We start from the raw sequence: 18,110 nt of genomic DNA, 5'->3' as shown, positions 1-18,110 counted from the left end.
ACACGAGCGACACAATGCTCTGGAATCTCAGAAAAAACAGTTCTCACCAAACAACATAAGTAACTTTGTATATTTTGCCAGGCTACTCTCTTCTATATATCTGATTCCACCCCTCATTGCCCCAGCCAGCTTCATTAACATTGGAATCCTCTGTGCCAGAGAGTGAAGTGCACTGCTGAATTTTTTTTCTTCTTTCTTTTCTAACCCATTCTCCTGGCCTGAGAAAAGCAGCATTTAACAATCAAAGAAAAAATCCTTCCCTGACTTCCCTAAACTGAAATAACAGTACAGAATCAGCTCCATCCAGGCATTAACAGACCCATAGTCTTTGGCTTTCACCCTACAGGTAACTAGGTGGCTATTACAATGTAAAGGCAATTCTGATAGAGATCTGACCATAATTGTTTTAGCTCAGCAGTGGAAAGGCAAGTTTTGGAGGTCAGATACCTCTCTACCTATTAAACAGAGCCCTCGCTGATCCACACCAGCGAACTGAGGGCTGAGACTCCACCCACATCACCTAGCCACCTGCTAGAGGGGTCTGAGAATAGTGACGCCTACCCAAGCATTGGGTGCCTAAGATACAGCTGCAAAGCCCACCCACCAGAGTGCTCTAGAGAATAGAGCCACACCTACCTCACTGACACTTGAAGGAAGGCTGTCAGCATCCTGCCCTCCTCGAAATGTGACCCCCTGCCACTAATAGAAACTGGTGCATACAACCATCACCACTACTCCTCTAAGATAATAGGTGAGAGCCTACACCACACACTAGGTGACCAGCTATCAGGACACCTGAGCTGATTGTATTCAAGAATAGTGAATGGACTCATACACTTATATACCTGGTAACAGCTCAGGCAAGCTGGTAACAGGACGTAAGTGATTCAAAAGCTACATCAATCACGATACCACAATCTAGTAGCCCATCTGGGTGTATTGTAACAAAACAAAATAAGAAGATAAGACTCAGTGAGCAAATATAAAATATTACAATATCTTATAAATGGCTCAGAGACAGCAGTCGACATCAAATCACATGAAGAAGCAGACCATGATTCCTTCTACAAACCCCCAAATCAAAGAATCAAAATCATTCCCAGATGTAGATACATTCCTAGAATTGCCAAATGTAGAATATAAAAAAATTATATACAGAATGCTTCAAGACATCAGGAATGACCTCACAAATGAAATAAGGCAATCTACAGAAAACACCAAGGAATACACGGATAAAGCAGTTGAAGATATCCAAAAGATTATTCGACAACATAGTGAAAAAATTAATAAGCTGTAAGAATCCATAGAGAGACAGCATTCAGAAATCCAAAAGATTAACAATAAAGTCACAGATTCAGACAACTCAATAGGAAGTCACAGGAGCAGAATCAAGGAACTGGAATGCAGAGTGGGGGAGCTGGAGGATAAGGCAATTGACACAAATATAGTTGAAGAAAAATCAAATAGAATTTAAAACTATGAAGAAACCCTAAGAATCATGGGGGACTCTATCAAGAATAATTTGCGTGTGATTCGAGTTCCAGAACAGGGAGGGATAACAGAAAATACAGAGAGAACAGTGGAAGATCTGATGGCAGAAAAATTCCCTGGCATTGTAAAAGATGAAAAGATATCTACCCAAGATGCTCATCGAACCTCATACAAAATAGATCCCAAAAGAAAATCACCAAGACATATCATCAAACCTGCCAAAACCTAAGATAAAGAGAAATTTCAAAAGCACCCAAGGATAAACGAAAAGTTACCTACAAAGGAGAATCAATAAGTTTGCACTACTCGGCAGAAATCATGCAGGCAAGAAGACAATGGGATAACATATATAGAGCACTGAAAGAGGAAAAACTGTCAGCGAACAATCATATATCCAGCAAAATTCTAAAACATGAAGGTGAAATTAAGATATTTACAGATAAACACAAGCTTAGAGAATTTGCAAAAACCAAACCAAAACTGCAAGAATTACTAAAGGAAATTCTTTGGTCAGAAAATCAATAATATCAGATACCAACACAACACAAGGTCACAGAACAAAACATCCTGATATCAACCCAGATAGGGAAATCACAAAAACAAAATAAGATTAATTAAAAAATTGCTCAAAACAGGGAATCATTGATGTGATTATGTAAAAGATTACGATAGTGAAAAAAGAGGGACTAAATACAGGAGGCTTAGAAATTACATATGGAGAGGAAACCAAGGCGATACAGGGCGAAACAACTTAGGTTTTTACTTAGTCAAACCGGGGTAAATATTAAGATAACCACAACAAGGTCTAACAATTCCATACTTCAAAATAAAAACCAAGATAAACATAACGACTCACCAAAATAAATTCAACTACTATAAAAAGGAGGAACACACATTCTACAAAGAAAAACTCAGCACAAAAAAGTAAATGGAAAATGAAATTGTCAAAAACAGGCATCAAAATGACAGCACTAAACTCATACTTGTCTATAATTACACTTAATGTAAATGGACTAAATTCACCAATAAAGAGACAGAAAGTTGCAGACTGGATAAAAAAACACGATCAGTCTGTATGCTTCCTAAAAGAGACACGCTTTAGAGTTAAGAGACACAAATAAACCAAAACTGAAAGGATGGATAAAAATATATCAAGCAAACAACAATCAAAAAAGAGCAGGAGAGGCAATATTAATTTCCAACAAAATAGAGTTTCAATTTAAATCCACCACAAAGGATAAAGAAGGACACTACATAAAGATTAAAGGGACAATTTACCAGGTACATATAACTGTATTAAATATTTATGCACCCAATGATGATAGGGCCGCAACATTCATAAAACAAATGTTAACAGAATTAAAAAGTGAGATAGACACCTCCACAATTATAGCAGGAGACTTCAACACAACACTCTCGGTGAAGGATAGGAAATGCAGTAAGAAGCTCAATAGAGACACGGAAGATCTAATTCCTACAATTAAACAACTTCACTTCATAGACTTATACAGAACACTCCACACAACAGCTGCAAACTATAATTTCTTTTCTAGTGCACATGAAACATTCTCTAGAATAGATCACATATTAGGTCATAAAACAAGCCTTTGCAGAACCCAAAACATTGAAATATTACAAAACATCTTCTCTGAATGAAAGACCATAAAAGTAAAAATCAATAACAGAAAAACCAGGGAAAAGAAATCAAATGCTTGGAAACTGCACAATACCCTGCTCAAAAAAGACTGGGTTATGGAAGACCTTAAGGAGGGAATAAAGAAATTCACAGAATTCAACAAGACTGAAAACACTTCCTATGAAAACCTTTGGGACATGGTGAAAGCAGTGCTCAGAGGTCAATTTATATCAATAAAGGCACACATATTAAAGAAGAGCCAAAATGAAAGAACTCTCCCTACAACTTGAACAAACAGAAAGAGAGCAACAAAAGGAACTGTCAGGCACCAAAAGAAAGCAAAAAATAAAAACTACAGCAAAATTAAATGAATTAGAGAATAGAAAAACAATTGAAAGAGTTAACAAGGCCAAAAACTGCTTCTTTGAAAAAATTAACAAAATTGATAAACCATTGGCCAGACTGACTAAAGAAATACAGGAAAAGAAACCAATAATCTGAATAAGAAATGGGATGGGCCATATCACAACAGATCCAACTGAAATTAAAACAATCATATCAGATTACTACAAAAAATTGTATTCTAACAAATTTGAAAACCTAGAAAAAATGGATGAATTTCTAGAAACACACTACCTACCTAAACTAACACAAACTGAAGTAGAACAACTAAATAGACCCATAACAAAAAAAGAGATTGAAAAGGTAATCAAAACACTCCCAACAAAAAAAAAGCCCTGGCCCTGATGGCTTCACTGCAAAGTTCTACCAAACTTTCAGGGAAGACTTACCACTACTACTGAAGGTATTTCAAAGCATAGAAAAGGACGGAATACTACCTAACTCCTTCTATGAAGCCAGCATAACCCTGATACCAAAACCAGCTAAAGACAACACAAAAAAAGAAAATTACAGACCTATATCCCTCATGAACATAGATGCAAAAATCCTCAACAAAATTCGAGCCAGTAGAATTCAACAACATATCAAAAAAATAATCCACCATAACCAAGTAGGATTTATACCAGGTATGCAAGGTTGGTTCAATATTAGAAAAACAATTAATGTAATCCACCACATAAAAAAAGGACAAGAACCACATAATTTTATCAATTGATACAGAAAAGGCATTTGACAAAGTCCAACACCCACTCATGATAAAAACTCTCAGCAAAATAGGAATAGAAGGAAAATTCCTCAACATAATAACGGGTATTGATACAAAGCCAATACCCAGCATCATCCTAAATGGAGAGAGCCTGAAAGCATTTCCCTTGAGAACGGGAAACAGACAAGGATCCCCTTTATCACTGCTCTTATTCAGCATTGTGCTAGAGGTCCTAGCCAGAGCAACTGGGCTAGACAAAGAAATAAAGGGCATCCAGATTGGTAAGGAAGAAATAAAATTATCTCTATTTCCAAAGACATTATCTTATACACAGAAAACCCTGAGGAATCCTCAAGAAAACTAATAGAAGGGTTCAGCAAAGTTTCAGATTACAATACAAACACACAAAATCAGTTGGATTCCTCTATATCAACAAAAAGAACATTGAAGAGGAAATCATCAAATGAATACCATTCACAGCAGCCCCCAAGAAGATAAAATACTTAGGAATAAACCTTACCAAAAATGTAAAAGAGCTATACCAAGAAAACTACAAGGTACTACTGCAAAAAAAACAAAAGGGACCTACGTAATTGGAAAAACATATCTTGCTCGTGGATAGGAAGACAACATTGTAAAATTGTCCATTCTATCAAAAGCCATCTATAGATACAATGCACTTCCGATCCAAATTCCAATGACACTTTTTAAACAGATGGAGAAACAAATCACCAACTTCATATGGAAGGGAAAGAAGTCACGGATAAGTAAAGCATTACTAAAAAAGAACAAAGTGGGAGGACTCACTCTGCCTGATATTAGAACAAATTATACTGTCACAGTAGTCAAAACAGCCTGGTACTGGTACAGCAACAGACACATAAACCAATGGAACAATATTGAGAATCCAGATATAAATCCATCCACATATGAGCAGCTGATATTTGCCAAAGGCCCAGTGTCAGTTAATTGGGGAGAAGATAGTCTTTTTAACAAAAGGTGCTGGCGTAACTGTATAGCCACCTCCAAAAAATGAAACAGGACCCCTACCACACACCATGCACAAAAACTAACTCCAAATGGATCAAAGACCTAAACATAAAATCTAAAACGATAAAGATCATGGAAGAAAAAATAGGGACATCAGGAGACCTAATACATGGCATAAACAGAATACAAAACATTACCAAAAATGATGAAGAGAAACCAGATAACTGGGAGCTCCTAAAAATCAAACACCTATGCTCATCTAAAGACTTCACCAAAAGAGTAAAAAGACCACCTACAGACTGGGAAAAAGTTTTCAGCTAAGACATCTCCACCCGGTGCCTGATCTCTAAAACCTACATGACTCTGCTAAAACTCAACCACAAAAAGACAAACACCCCAATTAAAAAATGGGCAAAGGATATGAACAGACACTTCACTAAAGAAGACATTCAGGCAGCTAACAGATACATAAGGAAATGCTCTCGATCATTAGCCATTAGAGAAATGCAAATCAAAACTACAATGAGATTCCATCTCACTCCAACAAGGCTGGCATTAATCCAAAACACACAAAATAATAAATGTTGGAGAGGCTGTGGAGAGACTGGAACACTTATACTCTGCTGGTGGGAATGTAAAATGGTATACAACCACGTTGGAAATCAATTTGGTGCTTCCTTAAAAAGCTAGAAATAGAACTACCATACAACCCAGCAATCCCACTCCTCGGAATATATCCTAGAGAAATAAGAGCCTTTACACAAATAGATATATGCACATCTATGTTTACTGCAGCACTGTTTACAATAGCAAAAAGATGGAACCAACCAAGGTGCCCATCAATGGATGAATGGATAAATAAATTATGGTATATTCACACAATGCAACACTGCACATCAACAAAGAACAGTGACGAATCTGTGAAACACTTCATAACATGGAGAAACCTGGAAGGCATTATGCTGAGTGAAATTAGTAGCAAAAGGTCAAATATTGTATAAGACCACTATTATAAGATCTTGAGAAATAGTTTAAACTGAGAAGAACATATTCCTTTGTTGTTATGAGGGGGGGAGGGAGGGAGGGTAGGAGAGGGGTATTTACTAAAGAGATAGACAAGAACTACTTTCGGTGAATGGAAGAACAACACTCAACACAGTGGAGGTCAGCACAACTGGACTAAACCAAAGCAAAGAAGTTTCCTGAATAAACTGAATGCTTCGAAGGTCAGCAAAGCAGGGGCAGGGGTTTGGGGACCATGGTTTTAGGGGACATCTAAGTCAACTGGCATAATAAAATCTATTAAGAAAACATTCTGCATCCCACTTTGAAGAGTGGCATCTGGGATCTTAAATGCTAGCAAGCAGCCATCTCAGATGCATCAATGATTCTCAACCCACCTGGATCAAGGGAGAATGGAGAACACCAAGAACATAAGATAATAACGAGCCCAAGAGACAGAAAGGACTACATGAACTAGAGACTACATCATCCTGAGATCAGAAGAACTAGACAGTGCCGGGCCACAACCAATGACTGCTCTGACGGGGAACATAACAGAGATCCCTTGAGGGAGCAGAACAGTGGGATGCAGACCCCAAATTCTCATAAAAAGACCAGACTTAATGGTCTGACTGAGACTGGAAGGACCCCAGTGATCATGGCCCCCACACCTTCCGTTTACCCACTACGGGAACCATCCCCAAAGCCAGTTCATCAGACATGGGTTGGACTAGACAACGGGTTGGAGAGGGATGCTGGTGAGGCGTGAGCTACTTGGTTTGGGTGGACACTTGAGACAATGTTGGCATCTCCTGCCTGGAAGGGAGATGGGTGGGTAGAGGGGCTTAGAAACTGGCAAAATGGTCACGGAAAGAAAGAGTGGAAGGAGGGAGTGGGCTGTCCCATTGGGGGGAAAGTAATTGGGAATATGTAACAAGTTGTGTATAAGTTTTTATGTGAGAGACTGGCTTGATTTGTAAACTTTCACTTAAAATACAATAAAAATTATTAAAATAAAAAAAAAAGAAGCTGACCCATGATTGCTTCAACAAGCTCTCAGAACTAAGACTCAAGGAATCTTCTCGATGAAGGTGTAATCCTGGAATTACCGGATACAGAATACAAAAGATTAATATACAGAGCTCTCAAAGATATCAGGAAGGAAATGAGGCAAAATACAGAACAAGCCAAGGAACACAAAGATAAAGCAGCTGAGGAAATTAAAAAGGTTACTCAAGCACATAATTAAAAATTTAATAAGCTGCAAGAAACCATAGAGAGATTGCAATCAGAAATTCAGAAGATTAACAATAAAATTACAGAGTTAGAAAACTCGATAGAAAGTAAGAAGAGCACAACTGAAGAACTGGAAGGCAGAATTACTGAGATAGAAGATAAAACTATTGGGACCAATATATTTGAAAAGAAACCAGATAAAAGAATTTTAAATGAAGAAATCCAAAGAATCATGTGGGACTTTATCAAGAGAAATAACTATGAGTGATTGCAGTACCAGAACAGGGAGGGCTAACAGAAAATACACAGGGAACTGTTGAAGATTTGTTGGCAGAAAACTTCCCTGATATCATGAAAGATGCTCATCAAATTCCACATAAGGTGATCTCAAAAGAAAGTGACCGAGACATATAATAATCAAACTTGCCAAAATCAAACATAAAGAGAATTTTAAGAGAGGCTAGGGATAAAGGAAGTCACCAAAAAAGGAGAGTAAATAATAATAAACTTGGACTACTCAGCAGAAATCATGGACGCAAGAAGGCAATGGGATGACTTATACAAAATATTGAAGGAAAAAAATTGCCAACCAGGAATCAAACCATAACCCTGGCCCTCTGGCCTTAGCCCTCTAACTCTAGCCCCTAAGCCCTAAGCCCCAAAGCCCCTAAGGCCCTAAGCCCTTAGGTCCTAACCCCCAAGGCCCTAAACTCTAACCCTAACCCAAACTCTAACCCCTATACCCTAAACCCTAAATCCTAACACCTAACCCCTAACCACCCTAACCTTAACAACCCTAACCCTAACCCTAACACTCGAACCCTAACCCTCTAACGCTAACCTGAAACTGTAACCCTCTAACCCTAGCCCTCTAATCCTAGCCCTAAACCTAACCCCAACCCCCAAACCCAACGCCAAACCCTAAACCTCAAATCCCTAGCCCTAAACCTAAGAATGGGTCTAAGCCTAATCCTAAACTGTAAACCCTAACACTTAAAACCCTAACACACAAAACCCTAACACCTTTAGCCCTAACACATTCAACCCTAACATCCTAAATGCCAAAACCCTAAACACTAACACCCTTAACCCCAACCCCTAAACCCTAAACTTAAACGCTAAACCATCTAACCCTCTAACCCTAATACCCTAACACTAAACCCTAAACCCTAACCCCAGCCCCCAGCCCTAACCCTCACTCTAAGCCTTAAACCCTAAACCTTAAGTCCTAAACCCTAGGCTCTAAGCCCTAAGCCCTAAACCTTAAGTCCTAAAACCCTAAACTCTAAGCCTTAAGCCCTAAACATAACCCTCTAACCCTAAACTCTAAAACCTTACCCCAGACCCATCCCACACCCCTAAACCTGAACCCCTAAACCCTAGCCCTAACCCCTAACCCTAAACCTCTAAACCATACCCCTAATCTTCTAACCCTAAACCTCCAACCCTAACCTTCTAACCCTAACTCTCTAACCCTAACCACAACACCAACCCCAACCTCTGAACTCTGAAACCCTAACCCCCAACCCTAAGCCTCTGAACCCTAAGCCTAAACCCTCTAACCCTAAACCCTAACCTTCACCCCCTCACACCCTCACCTTCTCACTCCCTCACTCTATAATCTTCTCAACCTCTAACCCCCTCACCCTCTAACCCCTCACCCTCTAACTCCCTCAATCTCTAACCCCCAAACCTCTAACACCCACCCTCTTACCCCAAACCACATATCCCAAACAAACCCAACACCAACCCCAACCCTAAATCTAAATCCTGACCCCTAAAACCTAACCCAAACCCTAATGACTAAACCCCAAAACCCTAAACCCCCAAAACTGTAAACCCCAAATTGCAACCCCTAACACCTAACCTGTAAATCCAAACTCTAACCTCAAACCCTAAACCTAAGCCTAACACCTAACCCCAACCGAAAAACCCTAACCCAAACCCTAACAACCCTAACCCTAACATCCCTAACCCCAAAACCCTAACCCCAACCCCTAACCCCAAACCCTAACAACCAGAACTCTAACAACCCTAACCCTAACATCCCGAACCTCAAACCCTAACCCTTTTTGTTAGCAGCTGTAGCACTTAACCACTAGCCACCAGGGTTTCCATGAGCAGTCACAGGAATAGACATATGCACACCCGTGTTCACTGCGACATTATTCACAGTAGCAAAAAGATGGAAACAACCTCAGTGCTTGTCCACAGAGGAATGGATAAACAAACTACGGTACATACACACAGTGGAACACTACACGACAATGAAGACCAATGATGAATCTCCGAAACATCTCACACCATGGATGAATCTGGAGCGCATCATGCTGACTAAGTCAATCACAAAATGACATATACACTAAGAGACCACTATCATAAAAACTCATGAAAACATTTACACACAGAAACAATCCTTGATGTTCACCAGGCAGACGGAGAGTGGGTAGAGAAAAGCTAACTAAACAATAACCAAAAAAAACAAACCCACCGCCGTCGAGTCGATTCCAGCTCATAGAGACCCTATAGGACAGATTAGAACTGCCCCATAGAGTTTCCAAGGAGCGCTTGGTGGATTCGAACTGCAGACCTTTGGTTAGCACTGGTGGGTCTTAACCACTATGCCATCAGGGTTTCCAACCAAACGACAGATATGTGGTAACTCTGGTGAAGGAAGAGACGGTACACAAGACTGGGAATCAACCTCAGCCTCACTCTAACCCTAACCATAACCCTAAACCACTTGTGCCCTAGCCTAGTAACCCCAGCCCTAACCCCAACCCCCAGCCACCTAAAACCTATACCCCTAAACCTAACTCCCAAACCTCTAACCCCCCAACCTGAACCCCTAACACCAAACCCTAACCCCTAATCCTCTAACCCTTCTGCATCTCTGGGCCTCTCGACTCTCCGTCTATTTTCTCCCTCCAAATCCTACTAACACTCAGTGGAATTTTGAAGTTTCAGCTGTGCTTTGCTTCTTGTTGTCTCCACCGGTCCCATCAAGGCACTGCATCATTTATTTGCTCTGCTTCACTATTGAGTTCCAAAACCATGGCTTAGAATCACCTGACACTGAACCTCAGCGATTCGGCGCAAGGCCGCGAGAGGGCGTGCGCACCGCCGGTTCTGTTCTGCCCACCAGACCCTCCGAGCATGGGAACCTCCTGGACCTAAGCCGGGACGACCTGGGTACCACTCCAGTGGCGACAGCAGAGGCTTTTCTTCCCGAGGGACCCAACGCCCCAGGGTGCTCTCTCAATACTCCCATTAATGCTATGATTATCCTAACCCACTCCTTCTGCGAGACCTAGTGGGTCCTCGACCAGGCCCAGCCTTCAGGACCCGCAGCCCCCTGCCGTGGTCATGTACAGGAACCTGCAGGGCCGCGCCCTCCCCGCCCAAGCTCTGCCCCTCCATACCCTGATGCCCTGCAGGCCTCTACTAGGTCCCCGCCCAGGGGAGAGTTGTCGCCCCGCACGGGGGGGGGGCCACGAGGAAACATTCGGAAACCACCCCCCAGGCACGAAGCCGACTACCCGTATTGAGACCGTGTGAGCAGGGCTGCCCCGCCGACTGGAGCCTGCAGGGCATCACTCACGTTTGTCAGCTTCTCACCGCCCTCTGGGCTCAGGGTCCCAGAGCAGCCAATCCCCCCCGGGGGGGGGGCGGTCCGTCCGCAGGGGCTGGAAGATCGGGTTGGTGCCCATTGCCGGAGCGCTTAAAAACCTAACAAACCCTCATAAACCGTCAGCTCCAGACCTTCAAATGTCAGCCCAAGAGACATCTAATCTCCAACCTAAAAAAAAAAACCACACCTGTTGCCATCGAATCAATTCTGACTCATAGCGACCCTATAGGACAGAGTAGAACTGCCCCACAGAGTTTCCAAGGAGCGCCTGGTGGATTCAAACTGCCAACCGTTTGGCTAGCAGCCTTAGCACTTAACCACTACGCCACCAGGGTAACCCACTGAACCCACTGCCACCAGGGTAGAGGCTCCAAATCCCACCAGTTTGAGGAACCCTCAAATCCCCTCAGCACCAGAGACCGCGTCCACAGCTACCGCTACACAGCGCCGCACAAACGTTTAAGTTAACGAACAACATGGGCGCTCAGGACCCCTTCCTGCTACCCCCACCCCGCCACCCAGAGGGGAGCGGGACCCGGCATCCACACTGTTAACAGACACTGAATCGCTGCTGCTTCCACAAGGAGTAGAATCCCCGCGCTGCTCCACAGATTCCCAGGACCCCTTCCTTTCCAGGTGGGGCCGGGGCCGCGCCGACGCCCCAGCCCCGAGAGTAGACCAGCCGGCGCGGGCGAGGGCGCGGGGTGCCTCAGCCTCCCAGGCACAGCGCCCAAAACAGTAAGGGGCAGCGGGGCCTTGGGCGGGGGATCGCTCTCTCCCCGCCCCTGGCACCCTACGGAGTCTGGTGGGGGTGGGACGACGAACGGGGGCGAGTGCCCCGTCCTCAGTCTGGAGTCTCACCCCCCCGGGCGAACTCTGGGCCTTGGTTTCCCCCCCTGGCAGAGGGAGCAGGTGGGGGGCGGGGGGGCAGGAGCCCATCACCCAGCTTGGCCCGCAAACCCGCCCCGGGCAGAGGAGGGACCTTGGCGCAGCCCTGGACACGGCCTTTCTCCCCAAGCCCTTCAAGCCCCAGGCCTGAGGGCACTCCGCAGCCGGATCCCGCGGCTGGACCCCCCCCCCCCCGCGCAAATCCATGGGGATGCAAATTTCGCGGACCAGCTGCGTCCCCCGGGCCAGAGGCTCCCTCTCGCAGCCCCTAGAGTGGCTGCGTCCGCCCGGCCCCGCGCCGCGTCCGCCCCAGGGGATCACTCGGGACGGGGTACGCCGGAGGGGGCGATGCCAGCTGCTAACCCAACGTCCGGACTCCCCAACCTCTGGAGCCCAGGGGATGCTGGCACTGGAAACCACCCTCCTGGCGCCTTCCCTCCACACCTTCGAGGGGCCGGGCTTGTTCAGTCTGGGAGCGGGTCCCTCCACCCACCTGCCGGAGTTTCCTACCTTTCAGAAACCACGGCACAGAAAGCAGCACGAACACCGTCCGCTCTAAGGCGCGCCATCCGGCCCGGGCCCCTCACCACCCGTCCGGGCGCTTCCGGGAGTAACTGGCTGGACGGCGAGGAACATGGCTGCCGGCCCCGCCCAGCGGCCCGGGTGTGGGGCGGGCGTGGGGGGGTTGGGCCTCCAGAGGGGAGAGTGGGGTCTAGAAGCAAGGACAAGGCCAAGGTGTGCGGGGTGAGGAGACGGGAGACGTCAGGAGAGGGCCCCCTCGCGTGCAGAGTTAAGTATTGGAGGTGCAACGGTTAAGTGCTTGGCTAACTGAAAGGTGGGCCGTTGGAACCCACCAGCTCAGGGGTTGAAAAGATCTGGAGATGGGCTCCCATAAAGATTCTAACCAAACAAAATCCAAACCAGTTGCTATTGAATCAATTCCGACTCATAGTGACCCTACAGGGCAGAGTAGAACTGCCCCATAGGGTTTCTAAGACTATAAGTCTTTACAGAAGCAGACTGCCATGTCTTTCTGCAAATAACCAACTGGTGGATTCGAACTGTCCACCCTTTGGTTAGCAGCCGAGCTCCTAACCATGGTGCCACCAGGGCTGCGCCATAAAGACTGCAACCTAGGAAACCTTGTGAGGCAGTTCTAAGTTGTCATACAGGGTTGATATGAGTCAGAATCTCTTGATGGCACACAACCATGATTGTACTAAGAAAAATTCCTCCAAGCATCTGCCTACATGACCCCTGAAGCACATATGTATGCACGCTATCAAAGCAGTGCGGCCAAAGACAGGAAATTGGGATAGAGACATTATAGACTGCACACTGAAAAGTGATTTCTGAGGGGCGTGCAGCTCAAGCGGAGGAGGTAGCATACAACTAAATGCCCTTCTACTTCTATTGTTCAATGGTCTTGAGAAAGAATGTGTCCCAGGAATTAACTGTAGCCCAGGAGAACTTGAAGACAGCAAATACAGAGGACCGGTCAGGATGCTTCTGCAGTGGTCAGGGTGAGCAGTGATGGTGGTAGTGCAGGTGGGAACAGTGGGCAGGCTTGAGGTGTACTTTGGAGCTTGAGCTGCCAAGAATTGCTGGTCAATCAGACGTATGGGATGAGGGGAAAGGAGAATCAAAGGAGACTTCTAGAATTCAGGCTACCATGAGCGCATGGTCACCAGAGCCATTCTCTACCATGTGGAAAACCATGGAGGAACAAACTTGAGAAAATAACCAAAAGATTTTTTTCTGGACATGTTAGATTTGGATGTCTGAGGTCATCCAAGTGTGGAGAACAGTTCCCAGCTGTGGCTACCACTCTGAGGTAGAGTAGTTTTCTGGGTTCTAAGAATTTGAAGATCATCAGCCTATAGCTGATTTGAAAGCCACTGGTGGTGCAGTGGTTATGCATTTGGCTGCTACCAAAAGGTCTGCAGTTTGAATCTACCAGTCGCTCCTTGGAAACCCTGTGGGGAAGCTCTACTCTGTCCTATAGGGTCCCTATGAGTGAGAATCCACTCAATAGCGACTTTTTTTTTGTTTTGTTTTAATACTAAGCTCAGAAAAGTTGTGTGTCAGGGTTGTATTTTTTCACAATACTTATTCAAGCAGTTCGAATCTACCAGCCACTCCTTGGAAACCCTATGGGTCAATTCTACTCTGTCCTTTAGGGTCGCTGTGAGATAGAATTGACCCAACAGCAATGGACTTAGAACTTGGACTTAGAGGAGCCCTTTCTTTGTCAAAGCTGAAAGTTTTACTTCATACTTTTTAAAAACTGCCATGTCTCATGTTACGTGGCTACCCTTACAGGAGCATTTTTGGTGCTAACTTGACTTGTCCTTGGTGAAGGGCTCTGTATTCATTTTCTAGGGCTGCCATAGTAAATTACCAAAAACTCAGTGTCTTTAAAAAAACATATAATCCATACAGTCCAAGAAGCTGGACTCTATGAAGAAGAAGGGGCACCATGATTGGAGGAAGACTCATTAACAGCCTAGACATGCAGATGACACAACCTTGCTTACTGAAAGTGAAGAGGACTTGAAGCACTTACTGATGAGGATCAAAGACTTCAGCCTTCAGTATGGATTACACTTCAACATAAAGAAAACAAAAATCCTCGCAACTGGAACAATAAAAAAATCACAATAAACAGAGAAAATACTGAAGTCGCCAAGGATTTCATTTTACTTGGATCCACAATCAACACCCATGGAAGCACACTTCGAGAAATCAAATGACATATTTTATTGGGCAAATCTGCTACAAAAGACCTCTTTAAAGTGTTAAAAATCGAAGATGTCACTTTGAGGACTAAGGTGTGCCTGAACCAAGCCATGATATTTTCAGTCGCCTCATGTGCAGCTAAAGCTGGACAATGAATAAGGGAGACAAAAGAACTGAAACTTGAATTATGTTGTTGGTGAAGAATAATGAATATACCAAGGACTGCTAGAAGAATGAACACACCTGTCTTGGAAGAAGTACAGCCAGAATGCTCCTTAGAAAGGTGGGTGGCAAGACTTGGTCTCACGTCCTCTGGACATATTATCAGGAGGAATCAGTCCCTGGAAAAAGACATCGTGCTTGGTAAAGTAGAGGGTCAGTGAAAAAGACAAAGATCCTCAGTGAGACAGATTGAGACAGTGGCTGCACCAGTGGGCTCAGACATAGCAATGAGAAAGGCCCAGGGCTGGGCACTGTTCCGTTCTGTTGTACACAGGGTCACTATGTGTTGGAACTGACTCAACAGCACCTAACAACAACATCATAAACTCACTAGATCTCCTGGGGATAGAATGTCATATTCACTGTGGAGTAGATAGTTTGTCTGTTTGTTTACCATATTTACTAATACTATGATTTACATTTGATAACTTCCACAATCAGTTGGATCGCTTTTCTTTGGAATGGACACAAACATGCATCTCTTGCAGTCTGTTGGCCAGGTACCTAGCTTCCAAATTTCTTTGCATAGTGGAGTGGGCATGTACAGGGCTGCATCTGTTTGTTGAAACAACTCAGTGGGTATTCTGTCAGCTCCTGGAGCCTTGTTTTTCGCCAGTGCCTTCAGTGTAGCTTGGACTTCTTGCTTCACTACTACCAGTTCTTCATCATATGCCACCTCATGAAGCAACTGAGAGTCGACCATTTCTTTTGGTACTGTGACTCTGTGTATTCTTTGCATCTTTTGTGTGTGTGTGCTTTAAGTGAAACTTTACAAATCAAGTCAATCTCTCATACAAAAATTTGTATACAGCTTGCTATGTGCTCCTAGTTCCTCTCCCACTAATGAGACAGCACACTCCTTCTCTCAGCCCTGAATTCCCTGTGTCCATTCAGCCACTTTCTGTCCCTCTCTTCCTTCTCATCTCCCCTCCAAACGGGAGCTGCCCACATAGTCTTATGTGTCCACTTGAGACCAGAAGGTCACTCCTCACCACTATCATATTCTATCCTATAATCCAGTCCAATCCCTGTCTGAAGAGTTGGCTTTGGGAATGGTTCCAGTCTTGGGCCAACAGAAGGTCTGGGGACCGTGACCTCCAGGGTTCCTCTAGTCTCAGTCAGATCATTAAGTCTGATTTTTTTATGAGACTTTGAGGTCTGCATCTCACTGTTCTCGTGCTCCGTCAGGGATGCTCTGTTTCGTTCCCTGTCGGGGCAGTCTTCGGTTGTAAACGGACACCATCTAGTTCTTCCGGTCTCAGGCTGATGTAGTCTTGGATTTATGTGGCCATTTCTGTCTTTTGGACCCATAATTACCTTGTATCTTTGGTGTTCTTCATTCTCCTTTGCTCCAGGTAGGTTGAGACCAATGGATGCATCTTAGATGGCCGCTTGATAGTGTTTTTAAGACTGCAGACGCCACTCACCAAAGTGGGATGCAGAATGTTTTCTTAATAGATTTTATTATGCCAATTGACCTAGATGTCCCCTGAAAACATGGTCCCCCAACTGCTGCCCCTGCTACTCTGGCCTTCGGAGCATTTGGTTTATTCAGGAAACTGCTTTTGATTTAGTCCAGTTACGCTGACCTCTCCTTTATTGTATGTTGTCTTTCGCTTCACCTAAAATAGTTCTTGTCTACTATCTAATTTGCAAATATCCTTGTCCCTCCCTTTCTCCCCACCCTCATAACCATCAAAGAATATTTTCTTCTCTGTTTAAACTATTTCTTGAGTTCTTATAATAGTGGTCTCATACAATATTTGTCCTTTTGCAACTGACTAATTTCACTCAGCATAATGCCCTCCAGATTCCTCCAAGCTATGAAATATTTCACGGATTCATCATTGTTCTTGATCTGTGTGAAGTATTCCATCGTGTGAATGTACCACAATTTATTTATCCATTCATCTGTTGATGGGCACCTTGGTTACTTCCATCTTTCTGCTATTGTAAACAGTGTGGCAATGAACATGGTTTTGCATATATCTGTTCGTATAAAGGCTCTTATTTCTCTAAGATATATTCCAAGGAGTGGGATTGCCATATCCTATGGTAGTTCTATTTCTACCTTTTTAAGGAAGTGCCAGATTGATTTTCAAAGTGGCTGCACCATTTTAAATTCCCACCAGCAGTGAATAAGTGTTCCAGTCTCTCTACAACCTCTCCAACATTTATTATTTTGTGATTTGGGATTAATGGCAGCCTTGTTGGAGTGAGATGGTATCTCATTGTAGTTTTGATTTACATTTCTCTAATGGCTAATGATTGTGAGCATTTCCTCATGTATCTGTTACCTGCCTGAATGTCTTCTTCGTTGAAGTGCCTATTCCTATCCTTTGCCCATTTTTTAAATGGATTATTTGTCTTTTTGTTATTGAGTTTTTGCAATATCATGTAGATTTTAGAGTTCAGATGCTGATCAGAAATGTTATAGCTAAAAACTGTTTCCCAGTCTGTCGGTAATCAGTTTACTCTCCTGGTGAAGACTTTGGATGAGCATAAGTGTTTGATTTTTAGGAGTTATCTAATTTCTCTTTGGGTACTTGTACATTGTTAGTAATGTTTTTGTTACAATCCCACCCTAATCCTCTTTAACATAAAATTACAATCACAAAATGGAGGACAGCTACAGAACACTGGGAATCATGGCCTCACCAACTTGATACACACATTTTTCGAGGGGGACATAATACAATCCATGACATCCACCTTTTAGTATATTTTGGGGACTGGCTCTTTTAGTCAGAAACAGGTTGAATAAAAGTGCTTCCTTACCAGCAGTTTCCCAGCAGTGTTGGTGACGGATCCCCAGTTGGATACACACAATCACACTGACTGCATTTGCGGTGCCTCAGCAAGTCCCACTTGCCTTCATAACACTGATCTCTAGAACAAAACACAGCTCTGTAAGCAAGTCAATTAAAAATAAAGGCATTGGCTATTGAACATCACTAAAGACATAAGTGCATATTGGTTCTGTGTTGGTTGCCGGAATCTAATTCTCTTGATTAATTCATATTTTTTGTAGATATTTTTCTTGCTCCATATACCCAGAGCTCTGTGTACATATAATGAACATTCTACACGTAGGTTTCTCACAAATATTACCCAATATCATTCATTTTTTTGACCATTCACTCAATGTTCAAGAATAAATTGAAGTA

The sequence above is a fragment of the Loxodonta africana genome, unplaced genomic scaffold (assembly GCF_030014295.1).
Source record: "Loxodonta africana isolate mLoxAfr1 unplaced genomic scaffold, mLoxAfr1.hap2 scaffold_284, whole genome shotgun sequence".
Taxonomy (NCBI): Eukaryota; Metazoa; Chordata; class Mammalia; order Proboscidea; family Elephantidae; genus Loxodonta; species Loxodonta africana.
The sequence above is the reverse complement of the archived record's forward strand: the minus strand, read 5'-3'. Positions refer to the sequence as shown.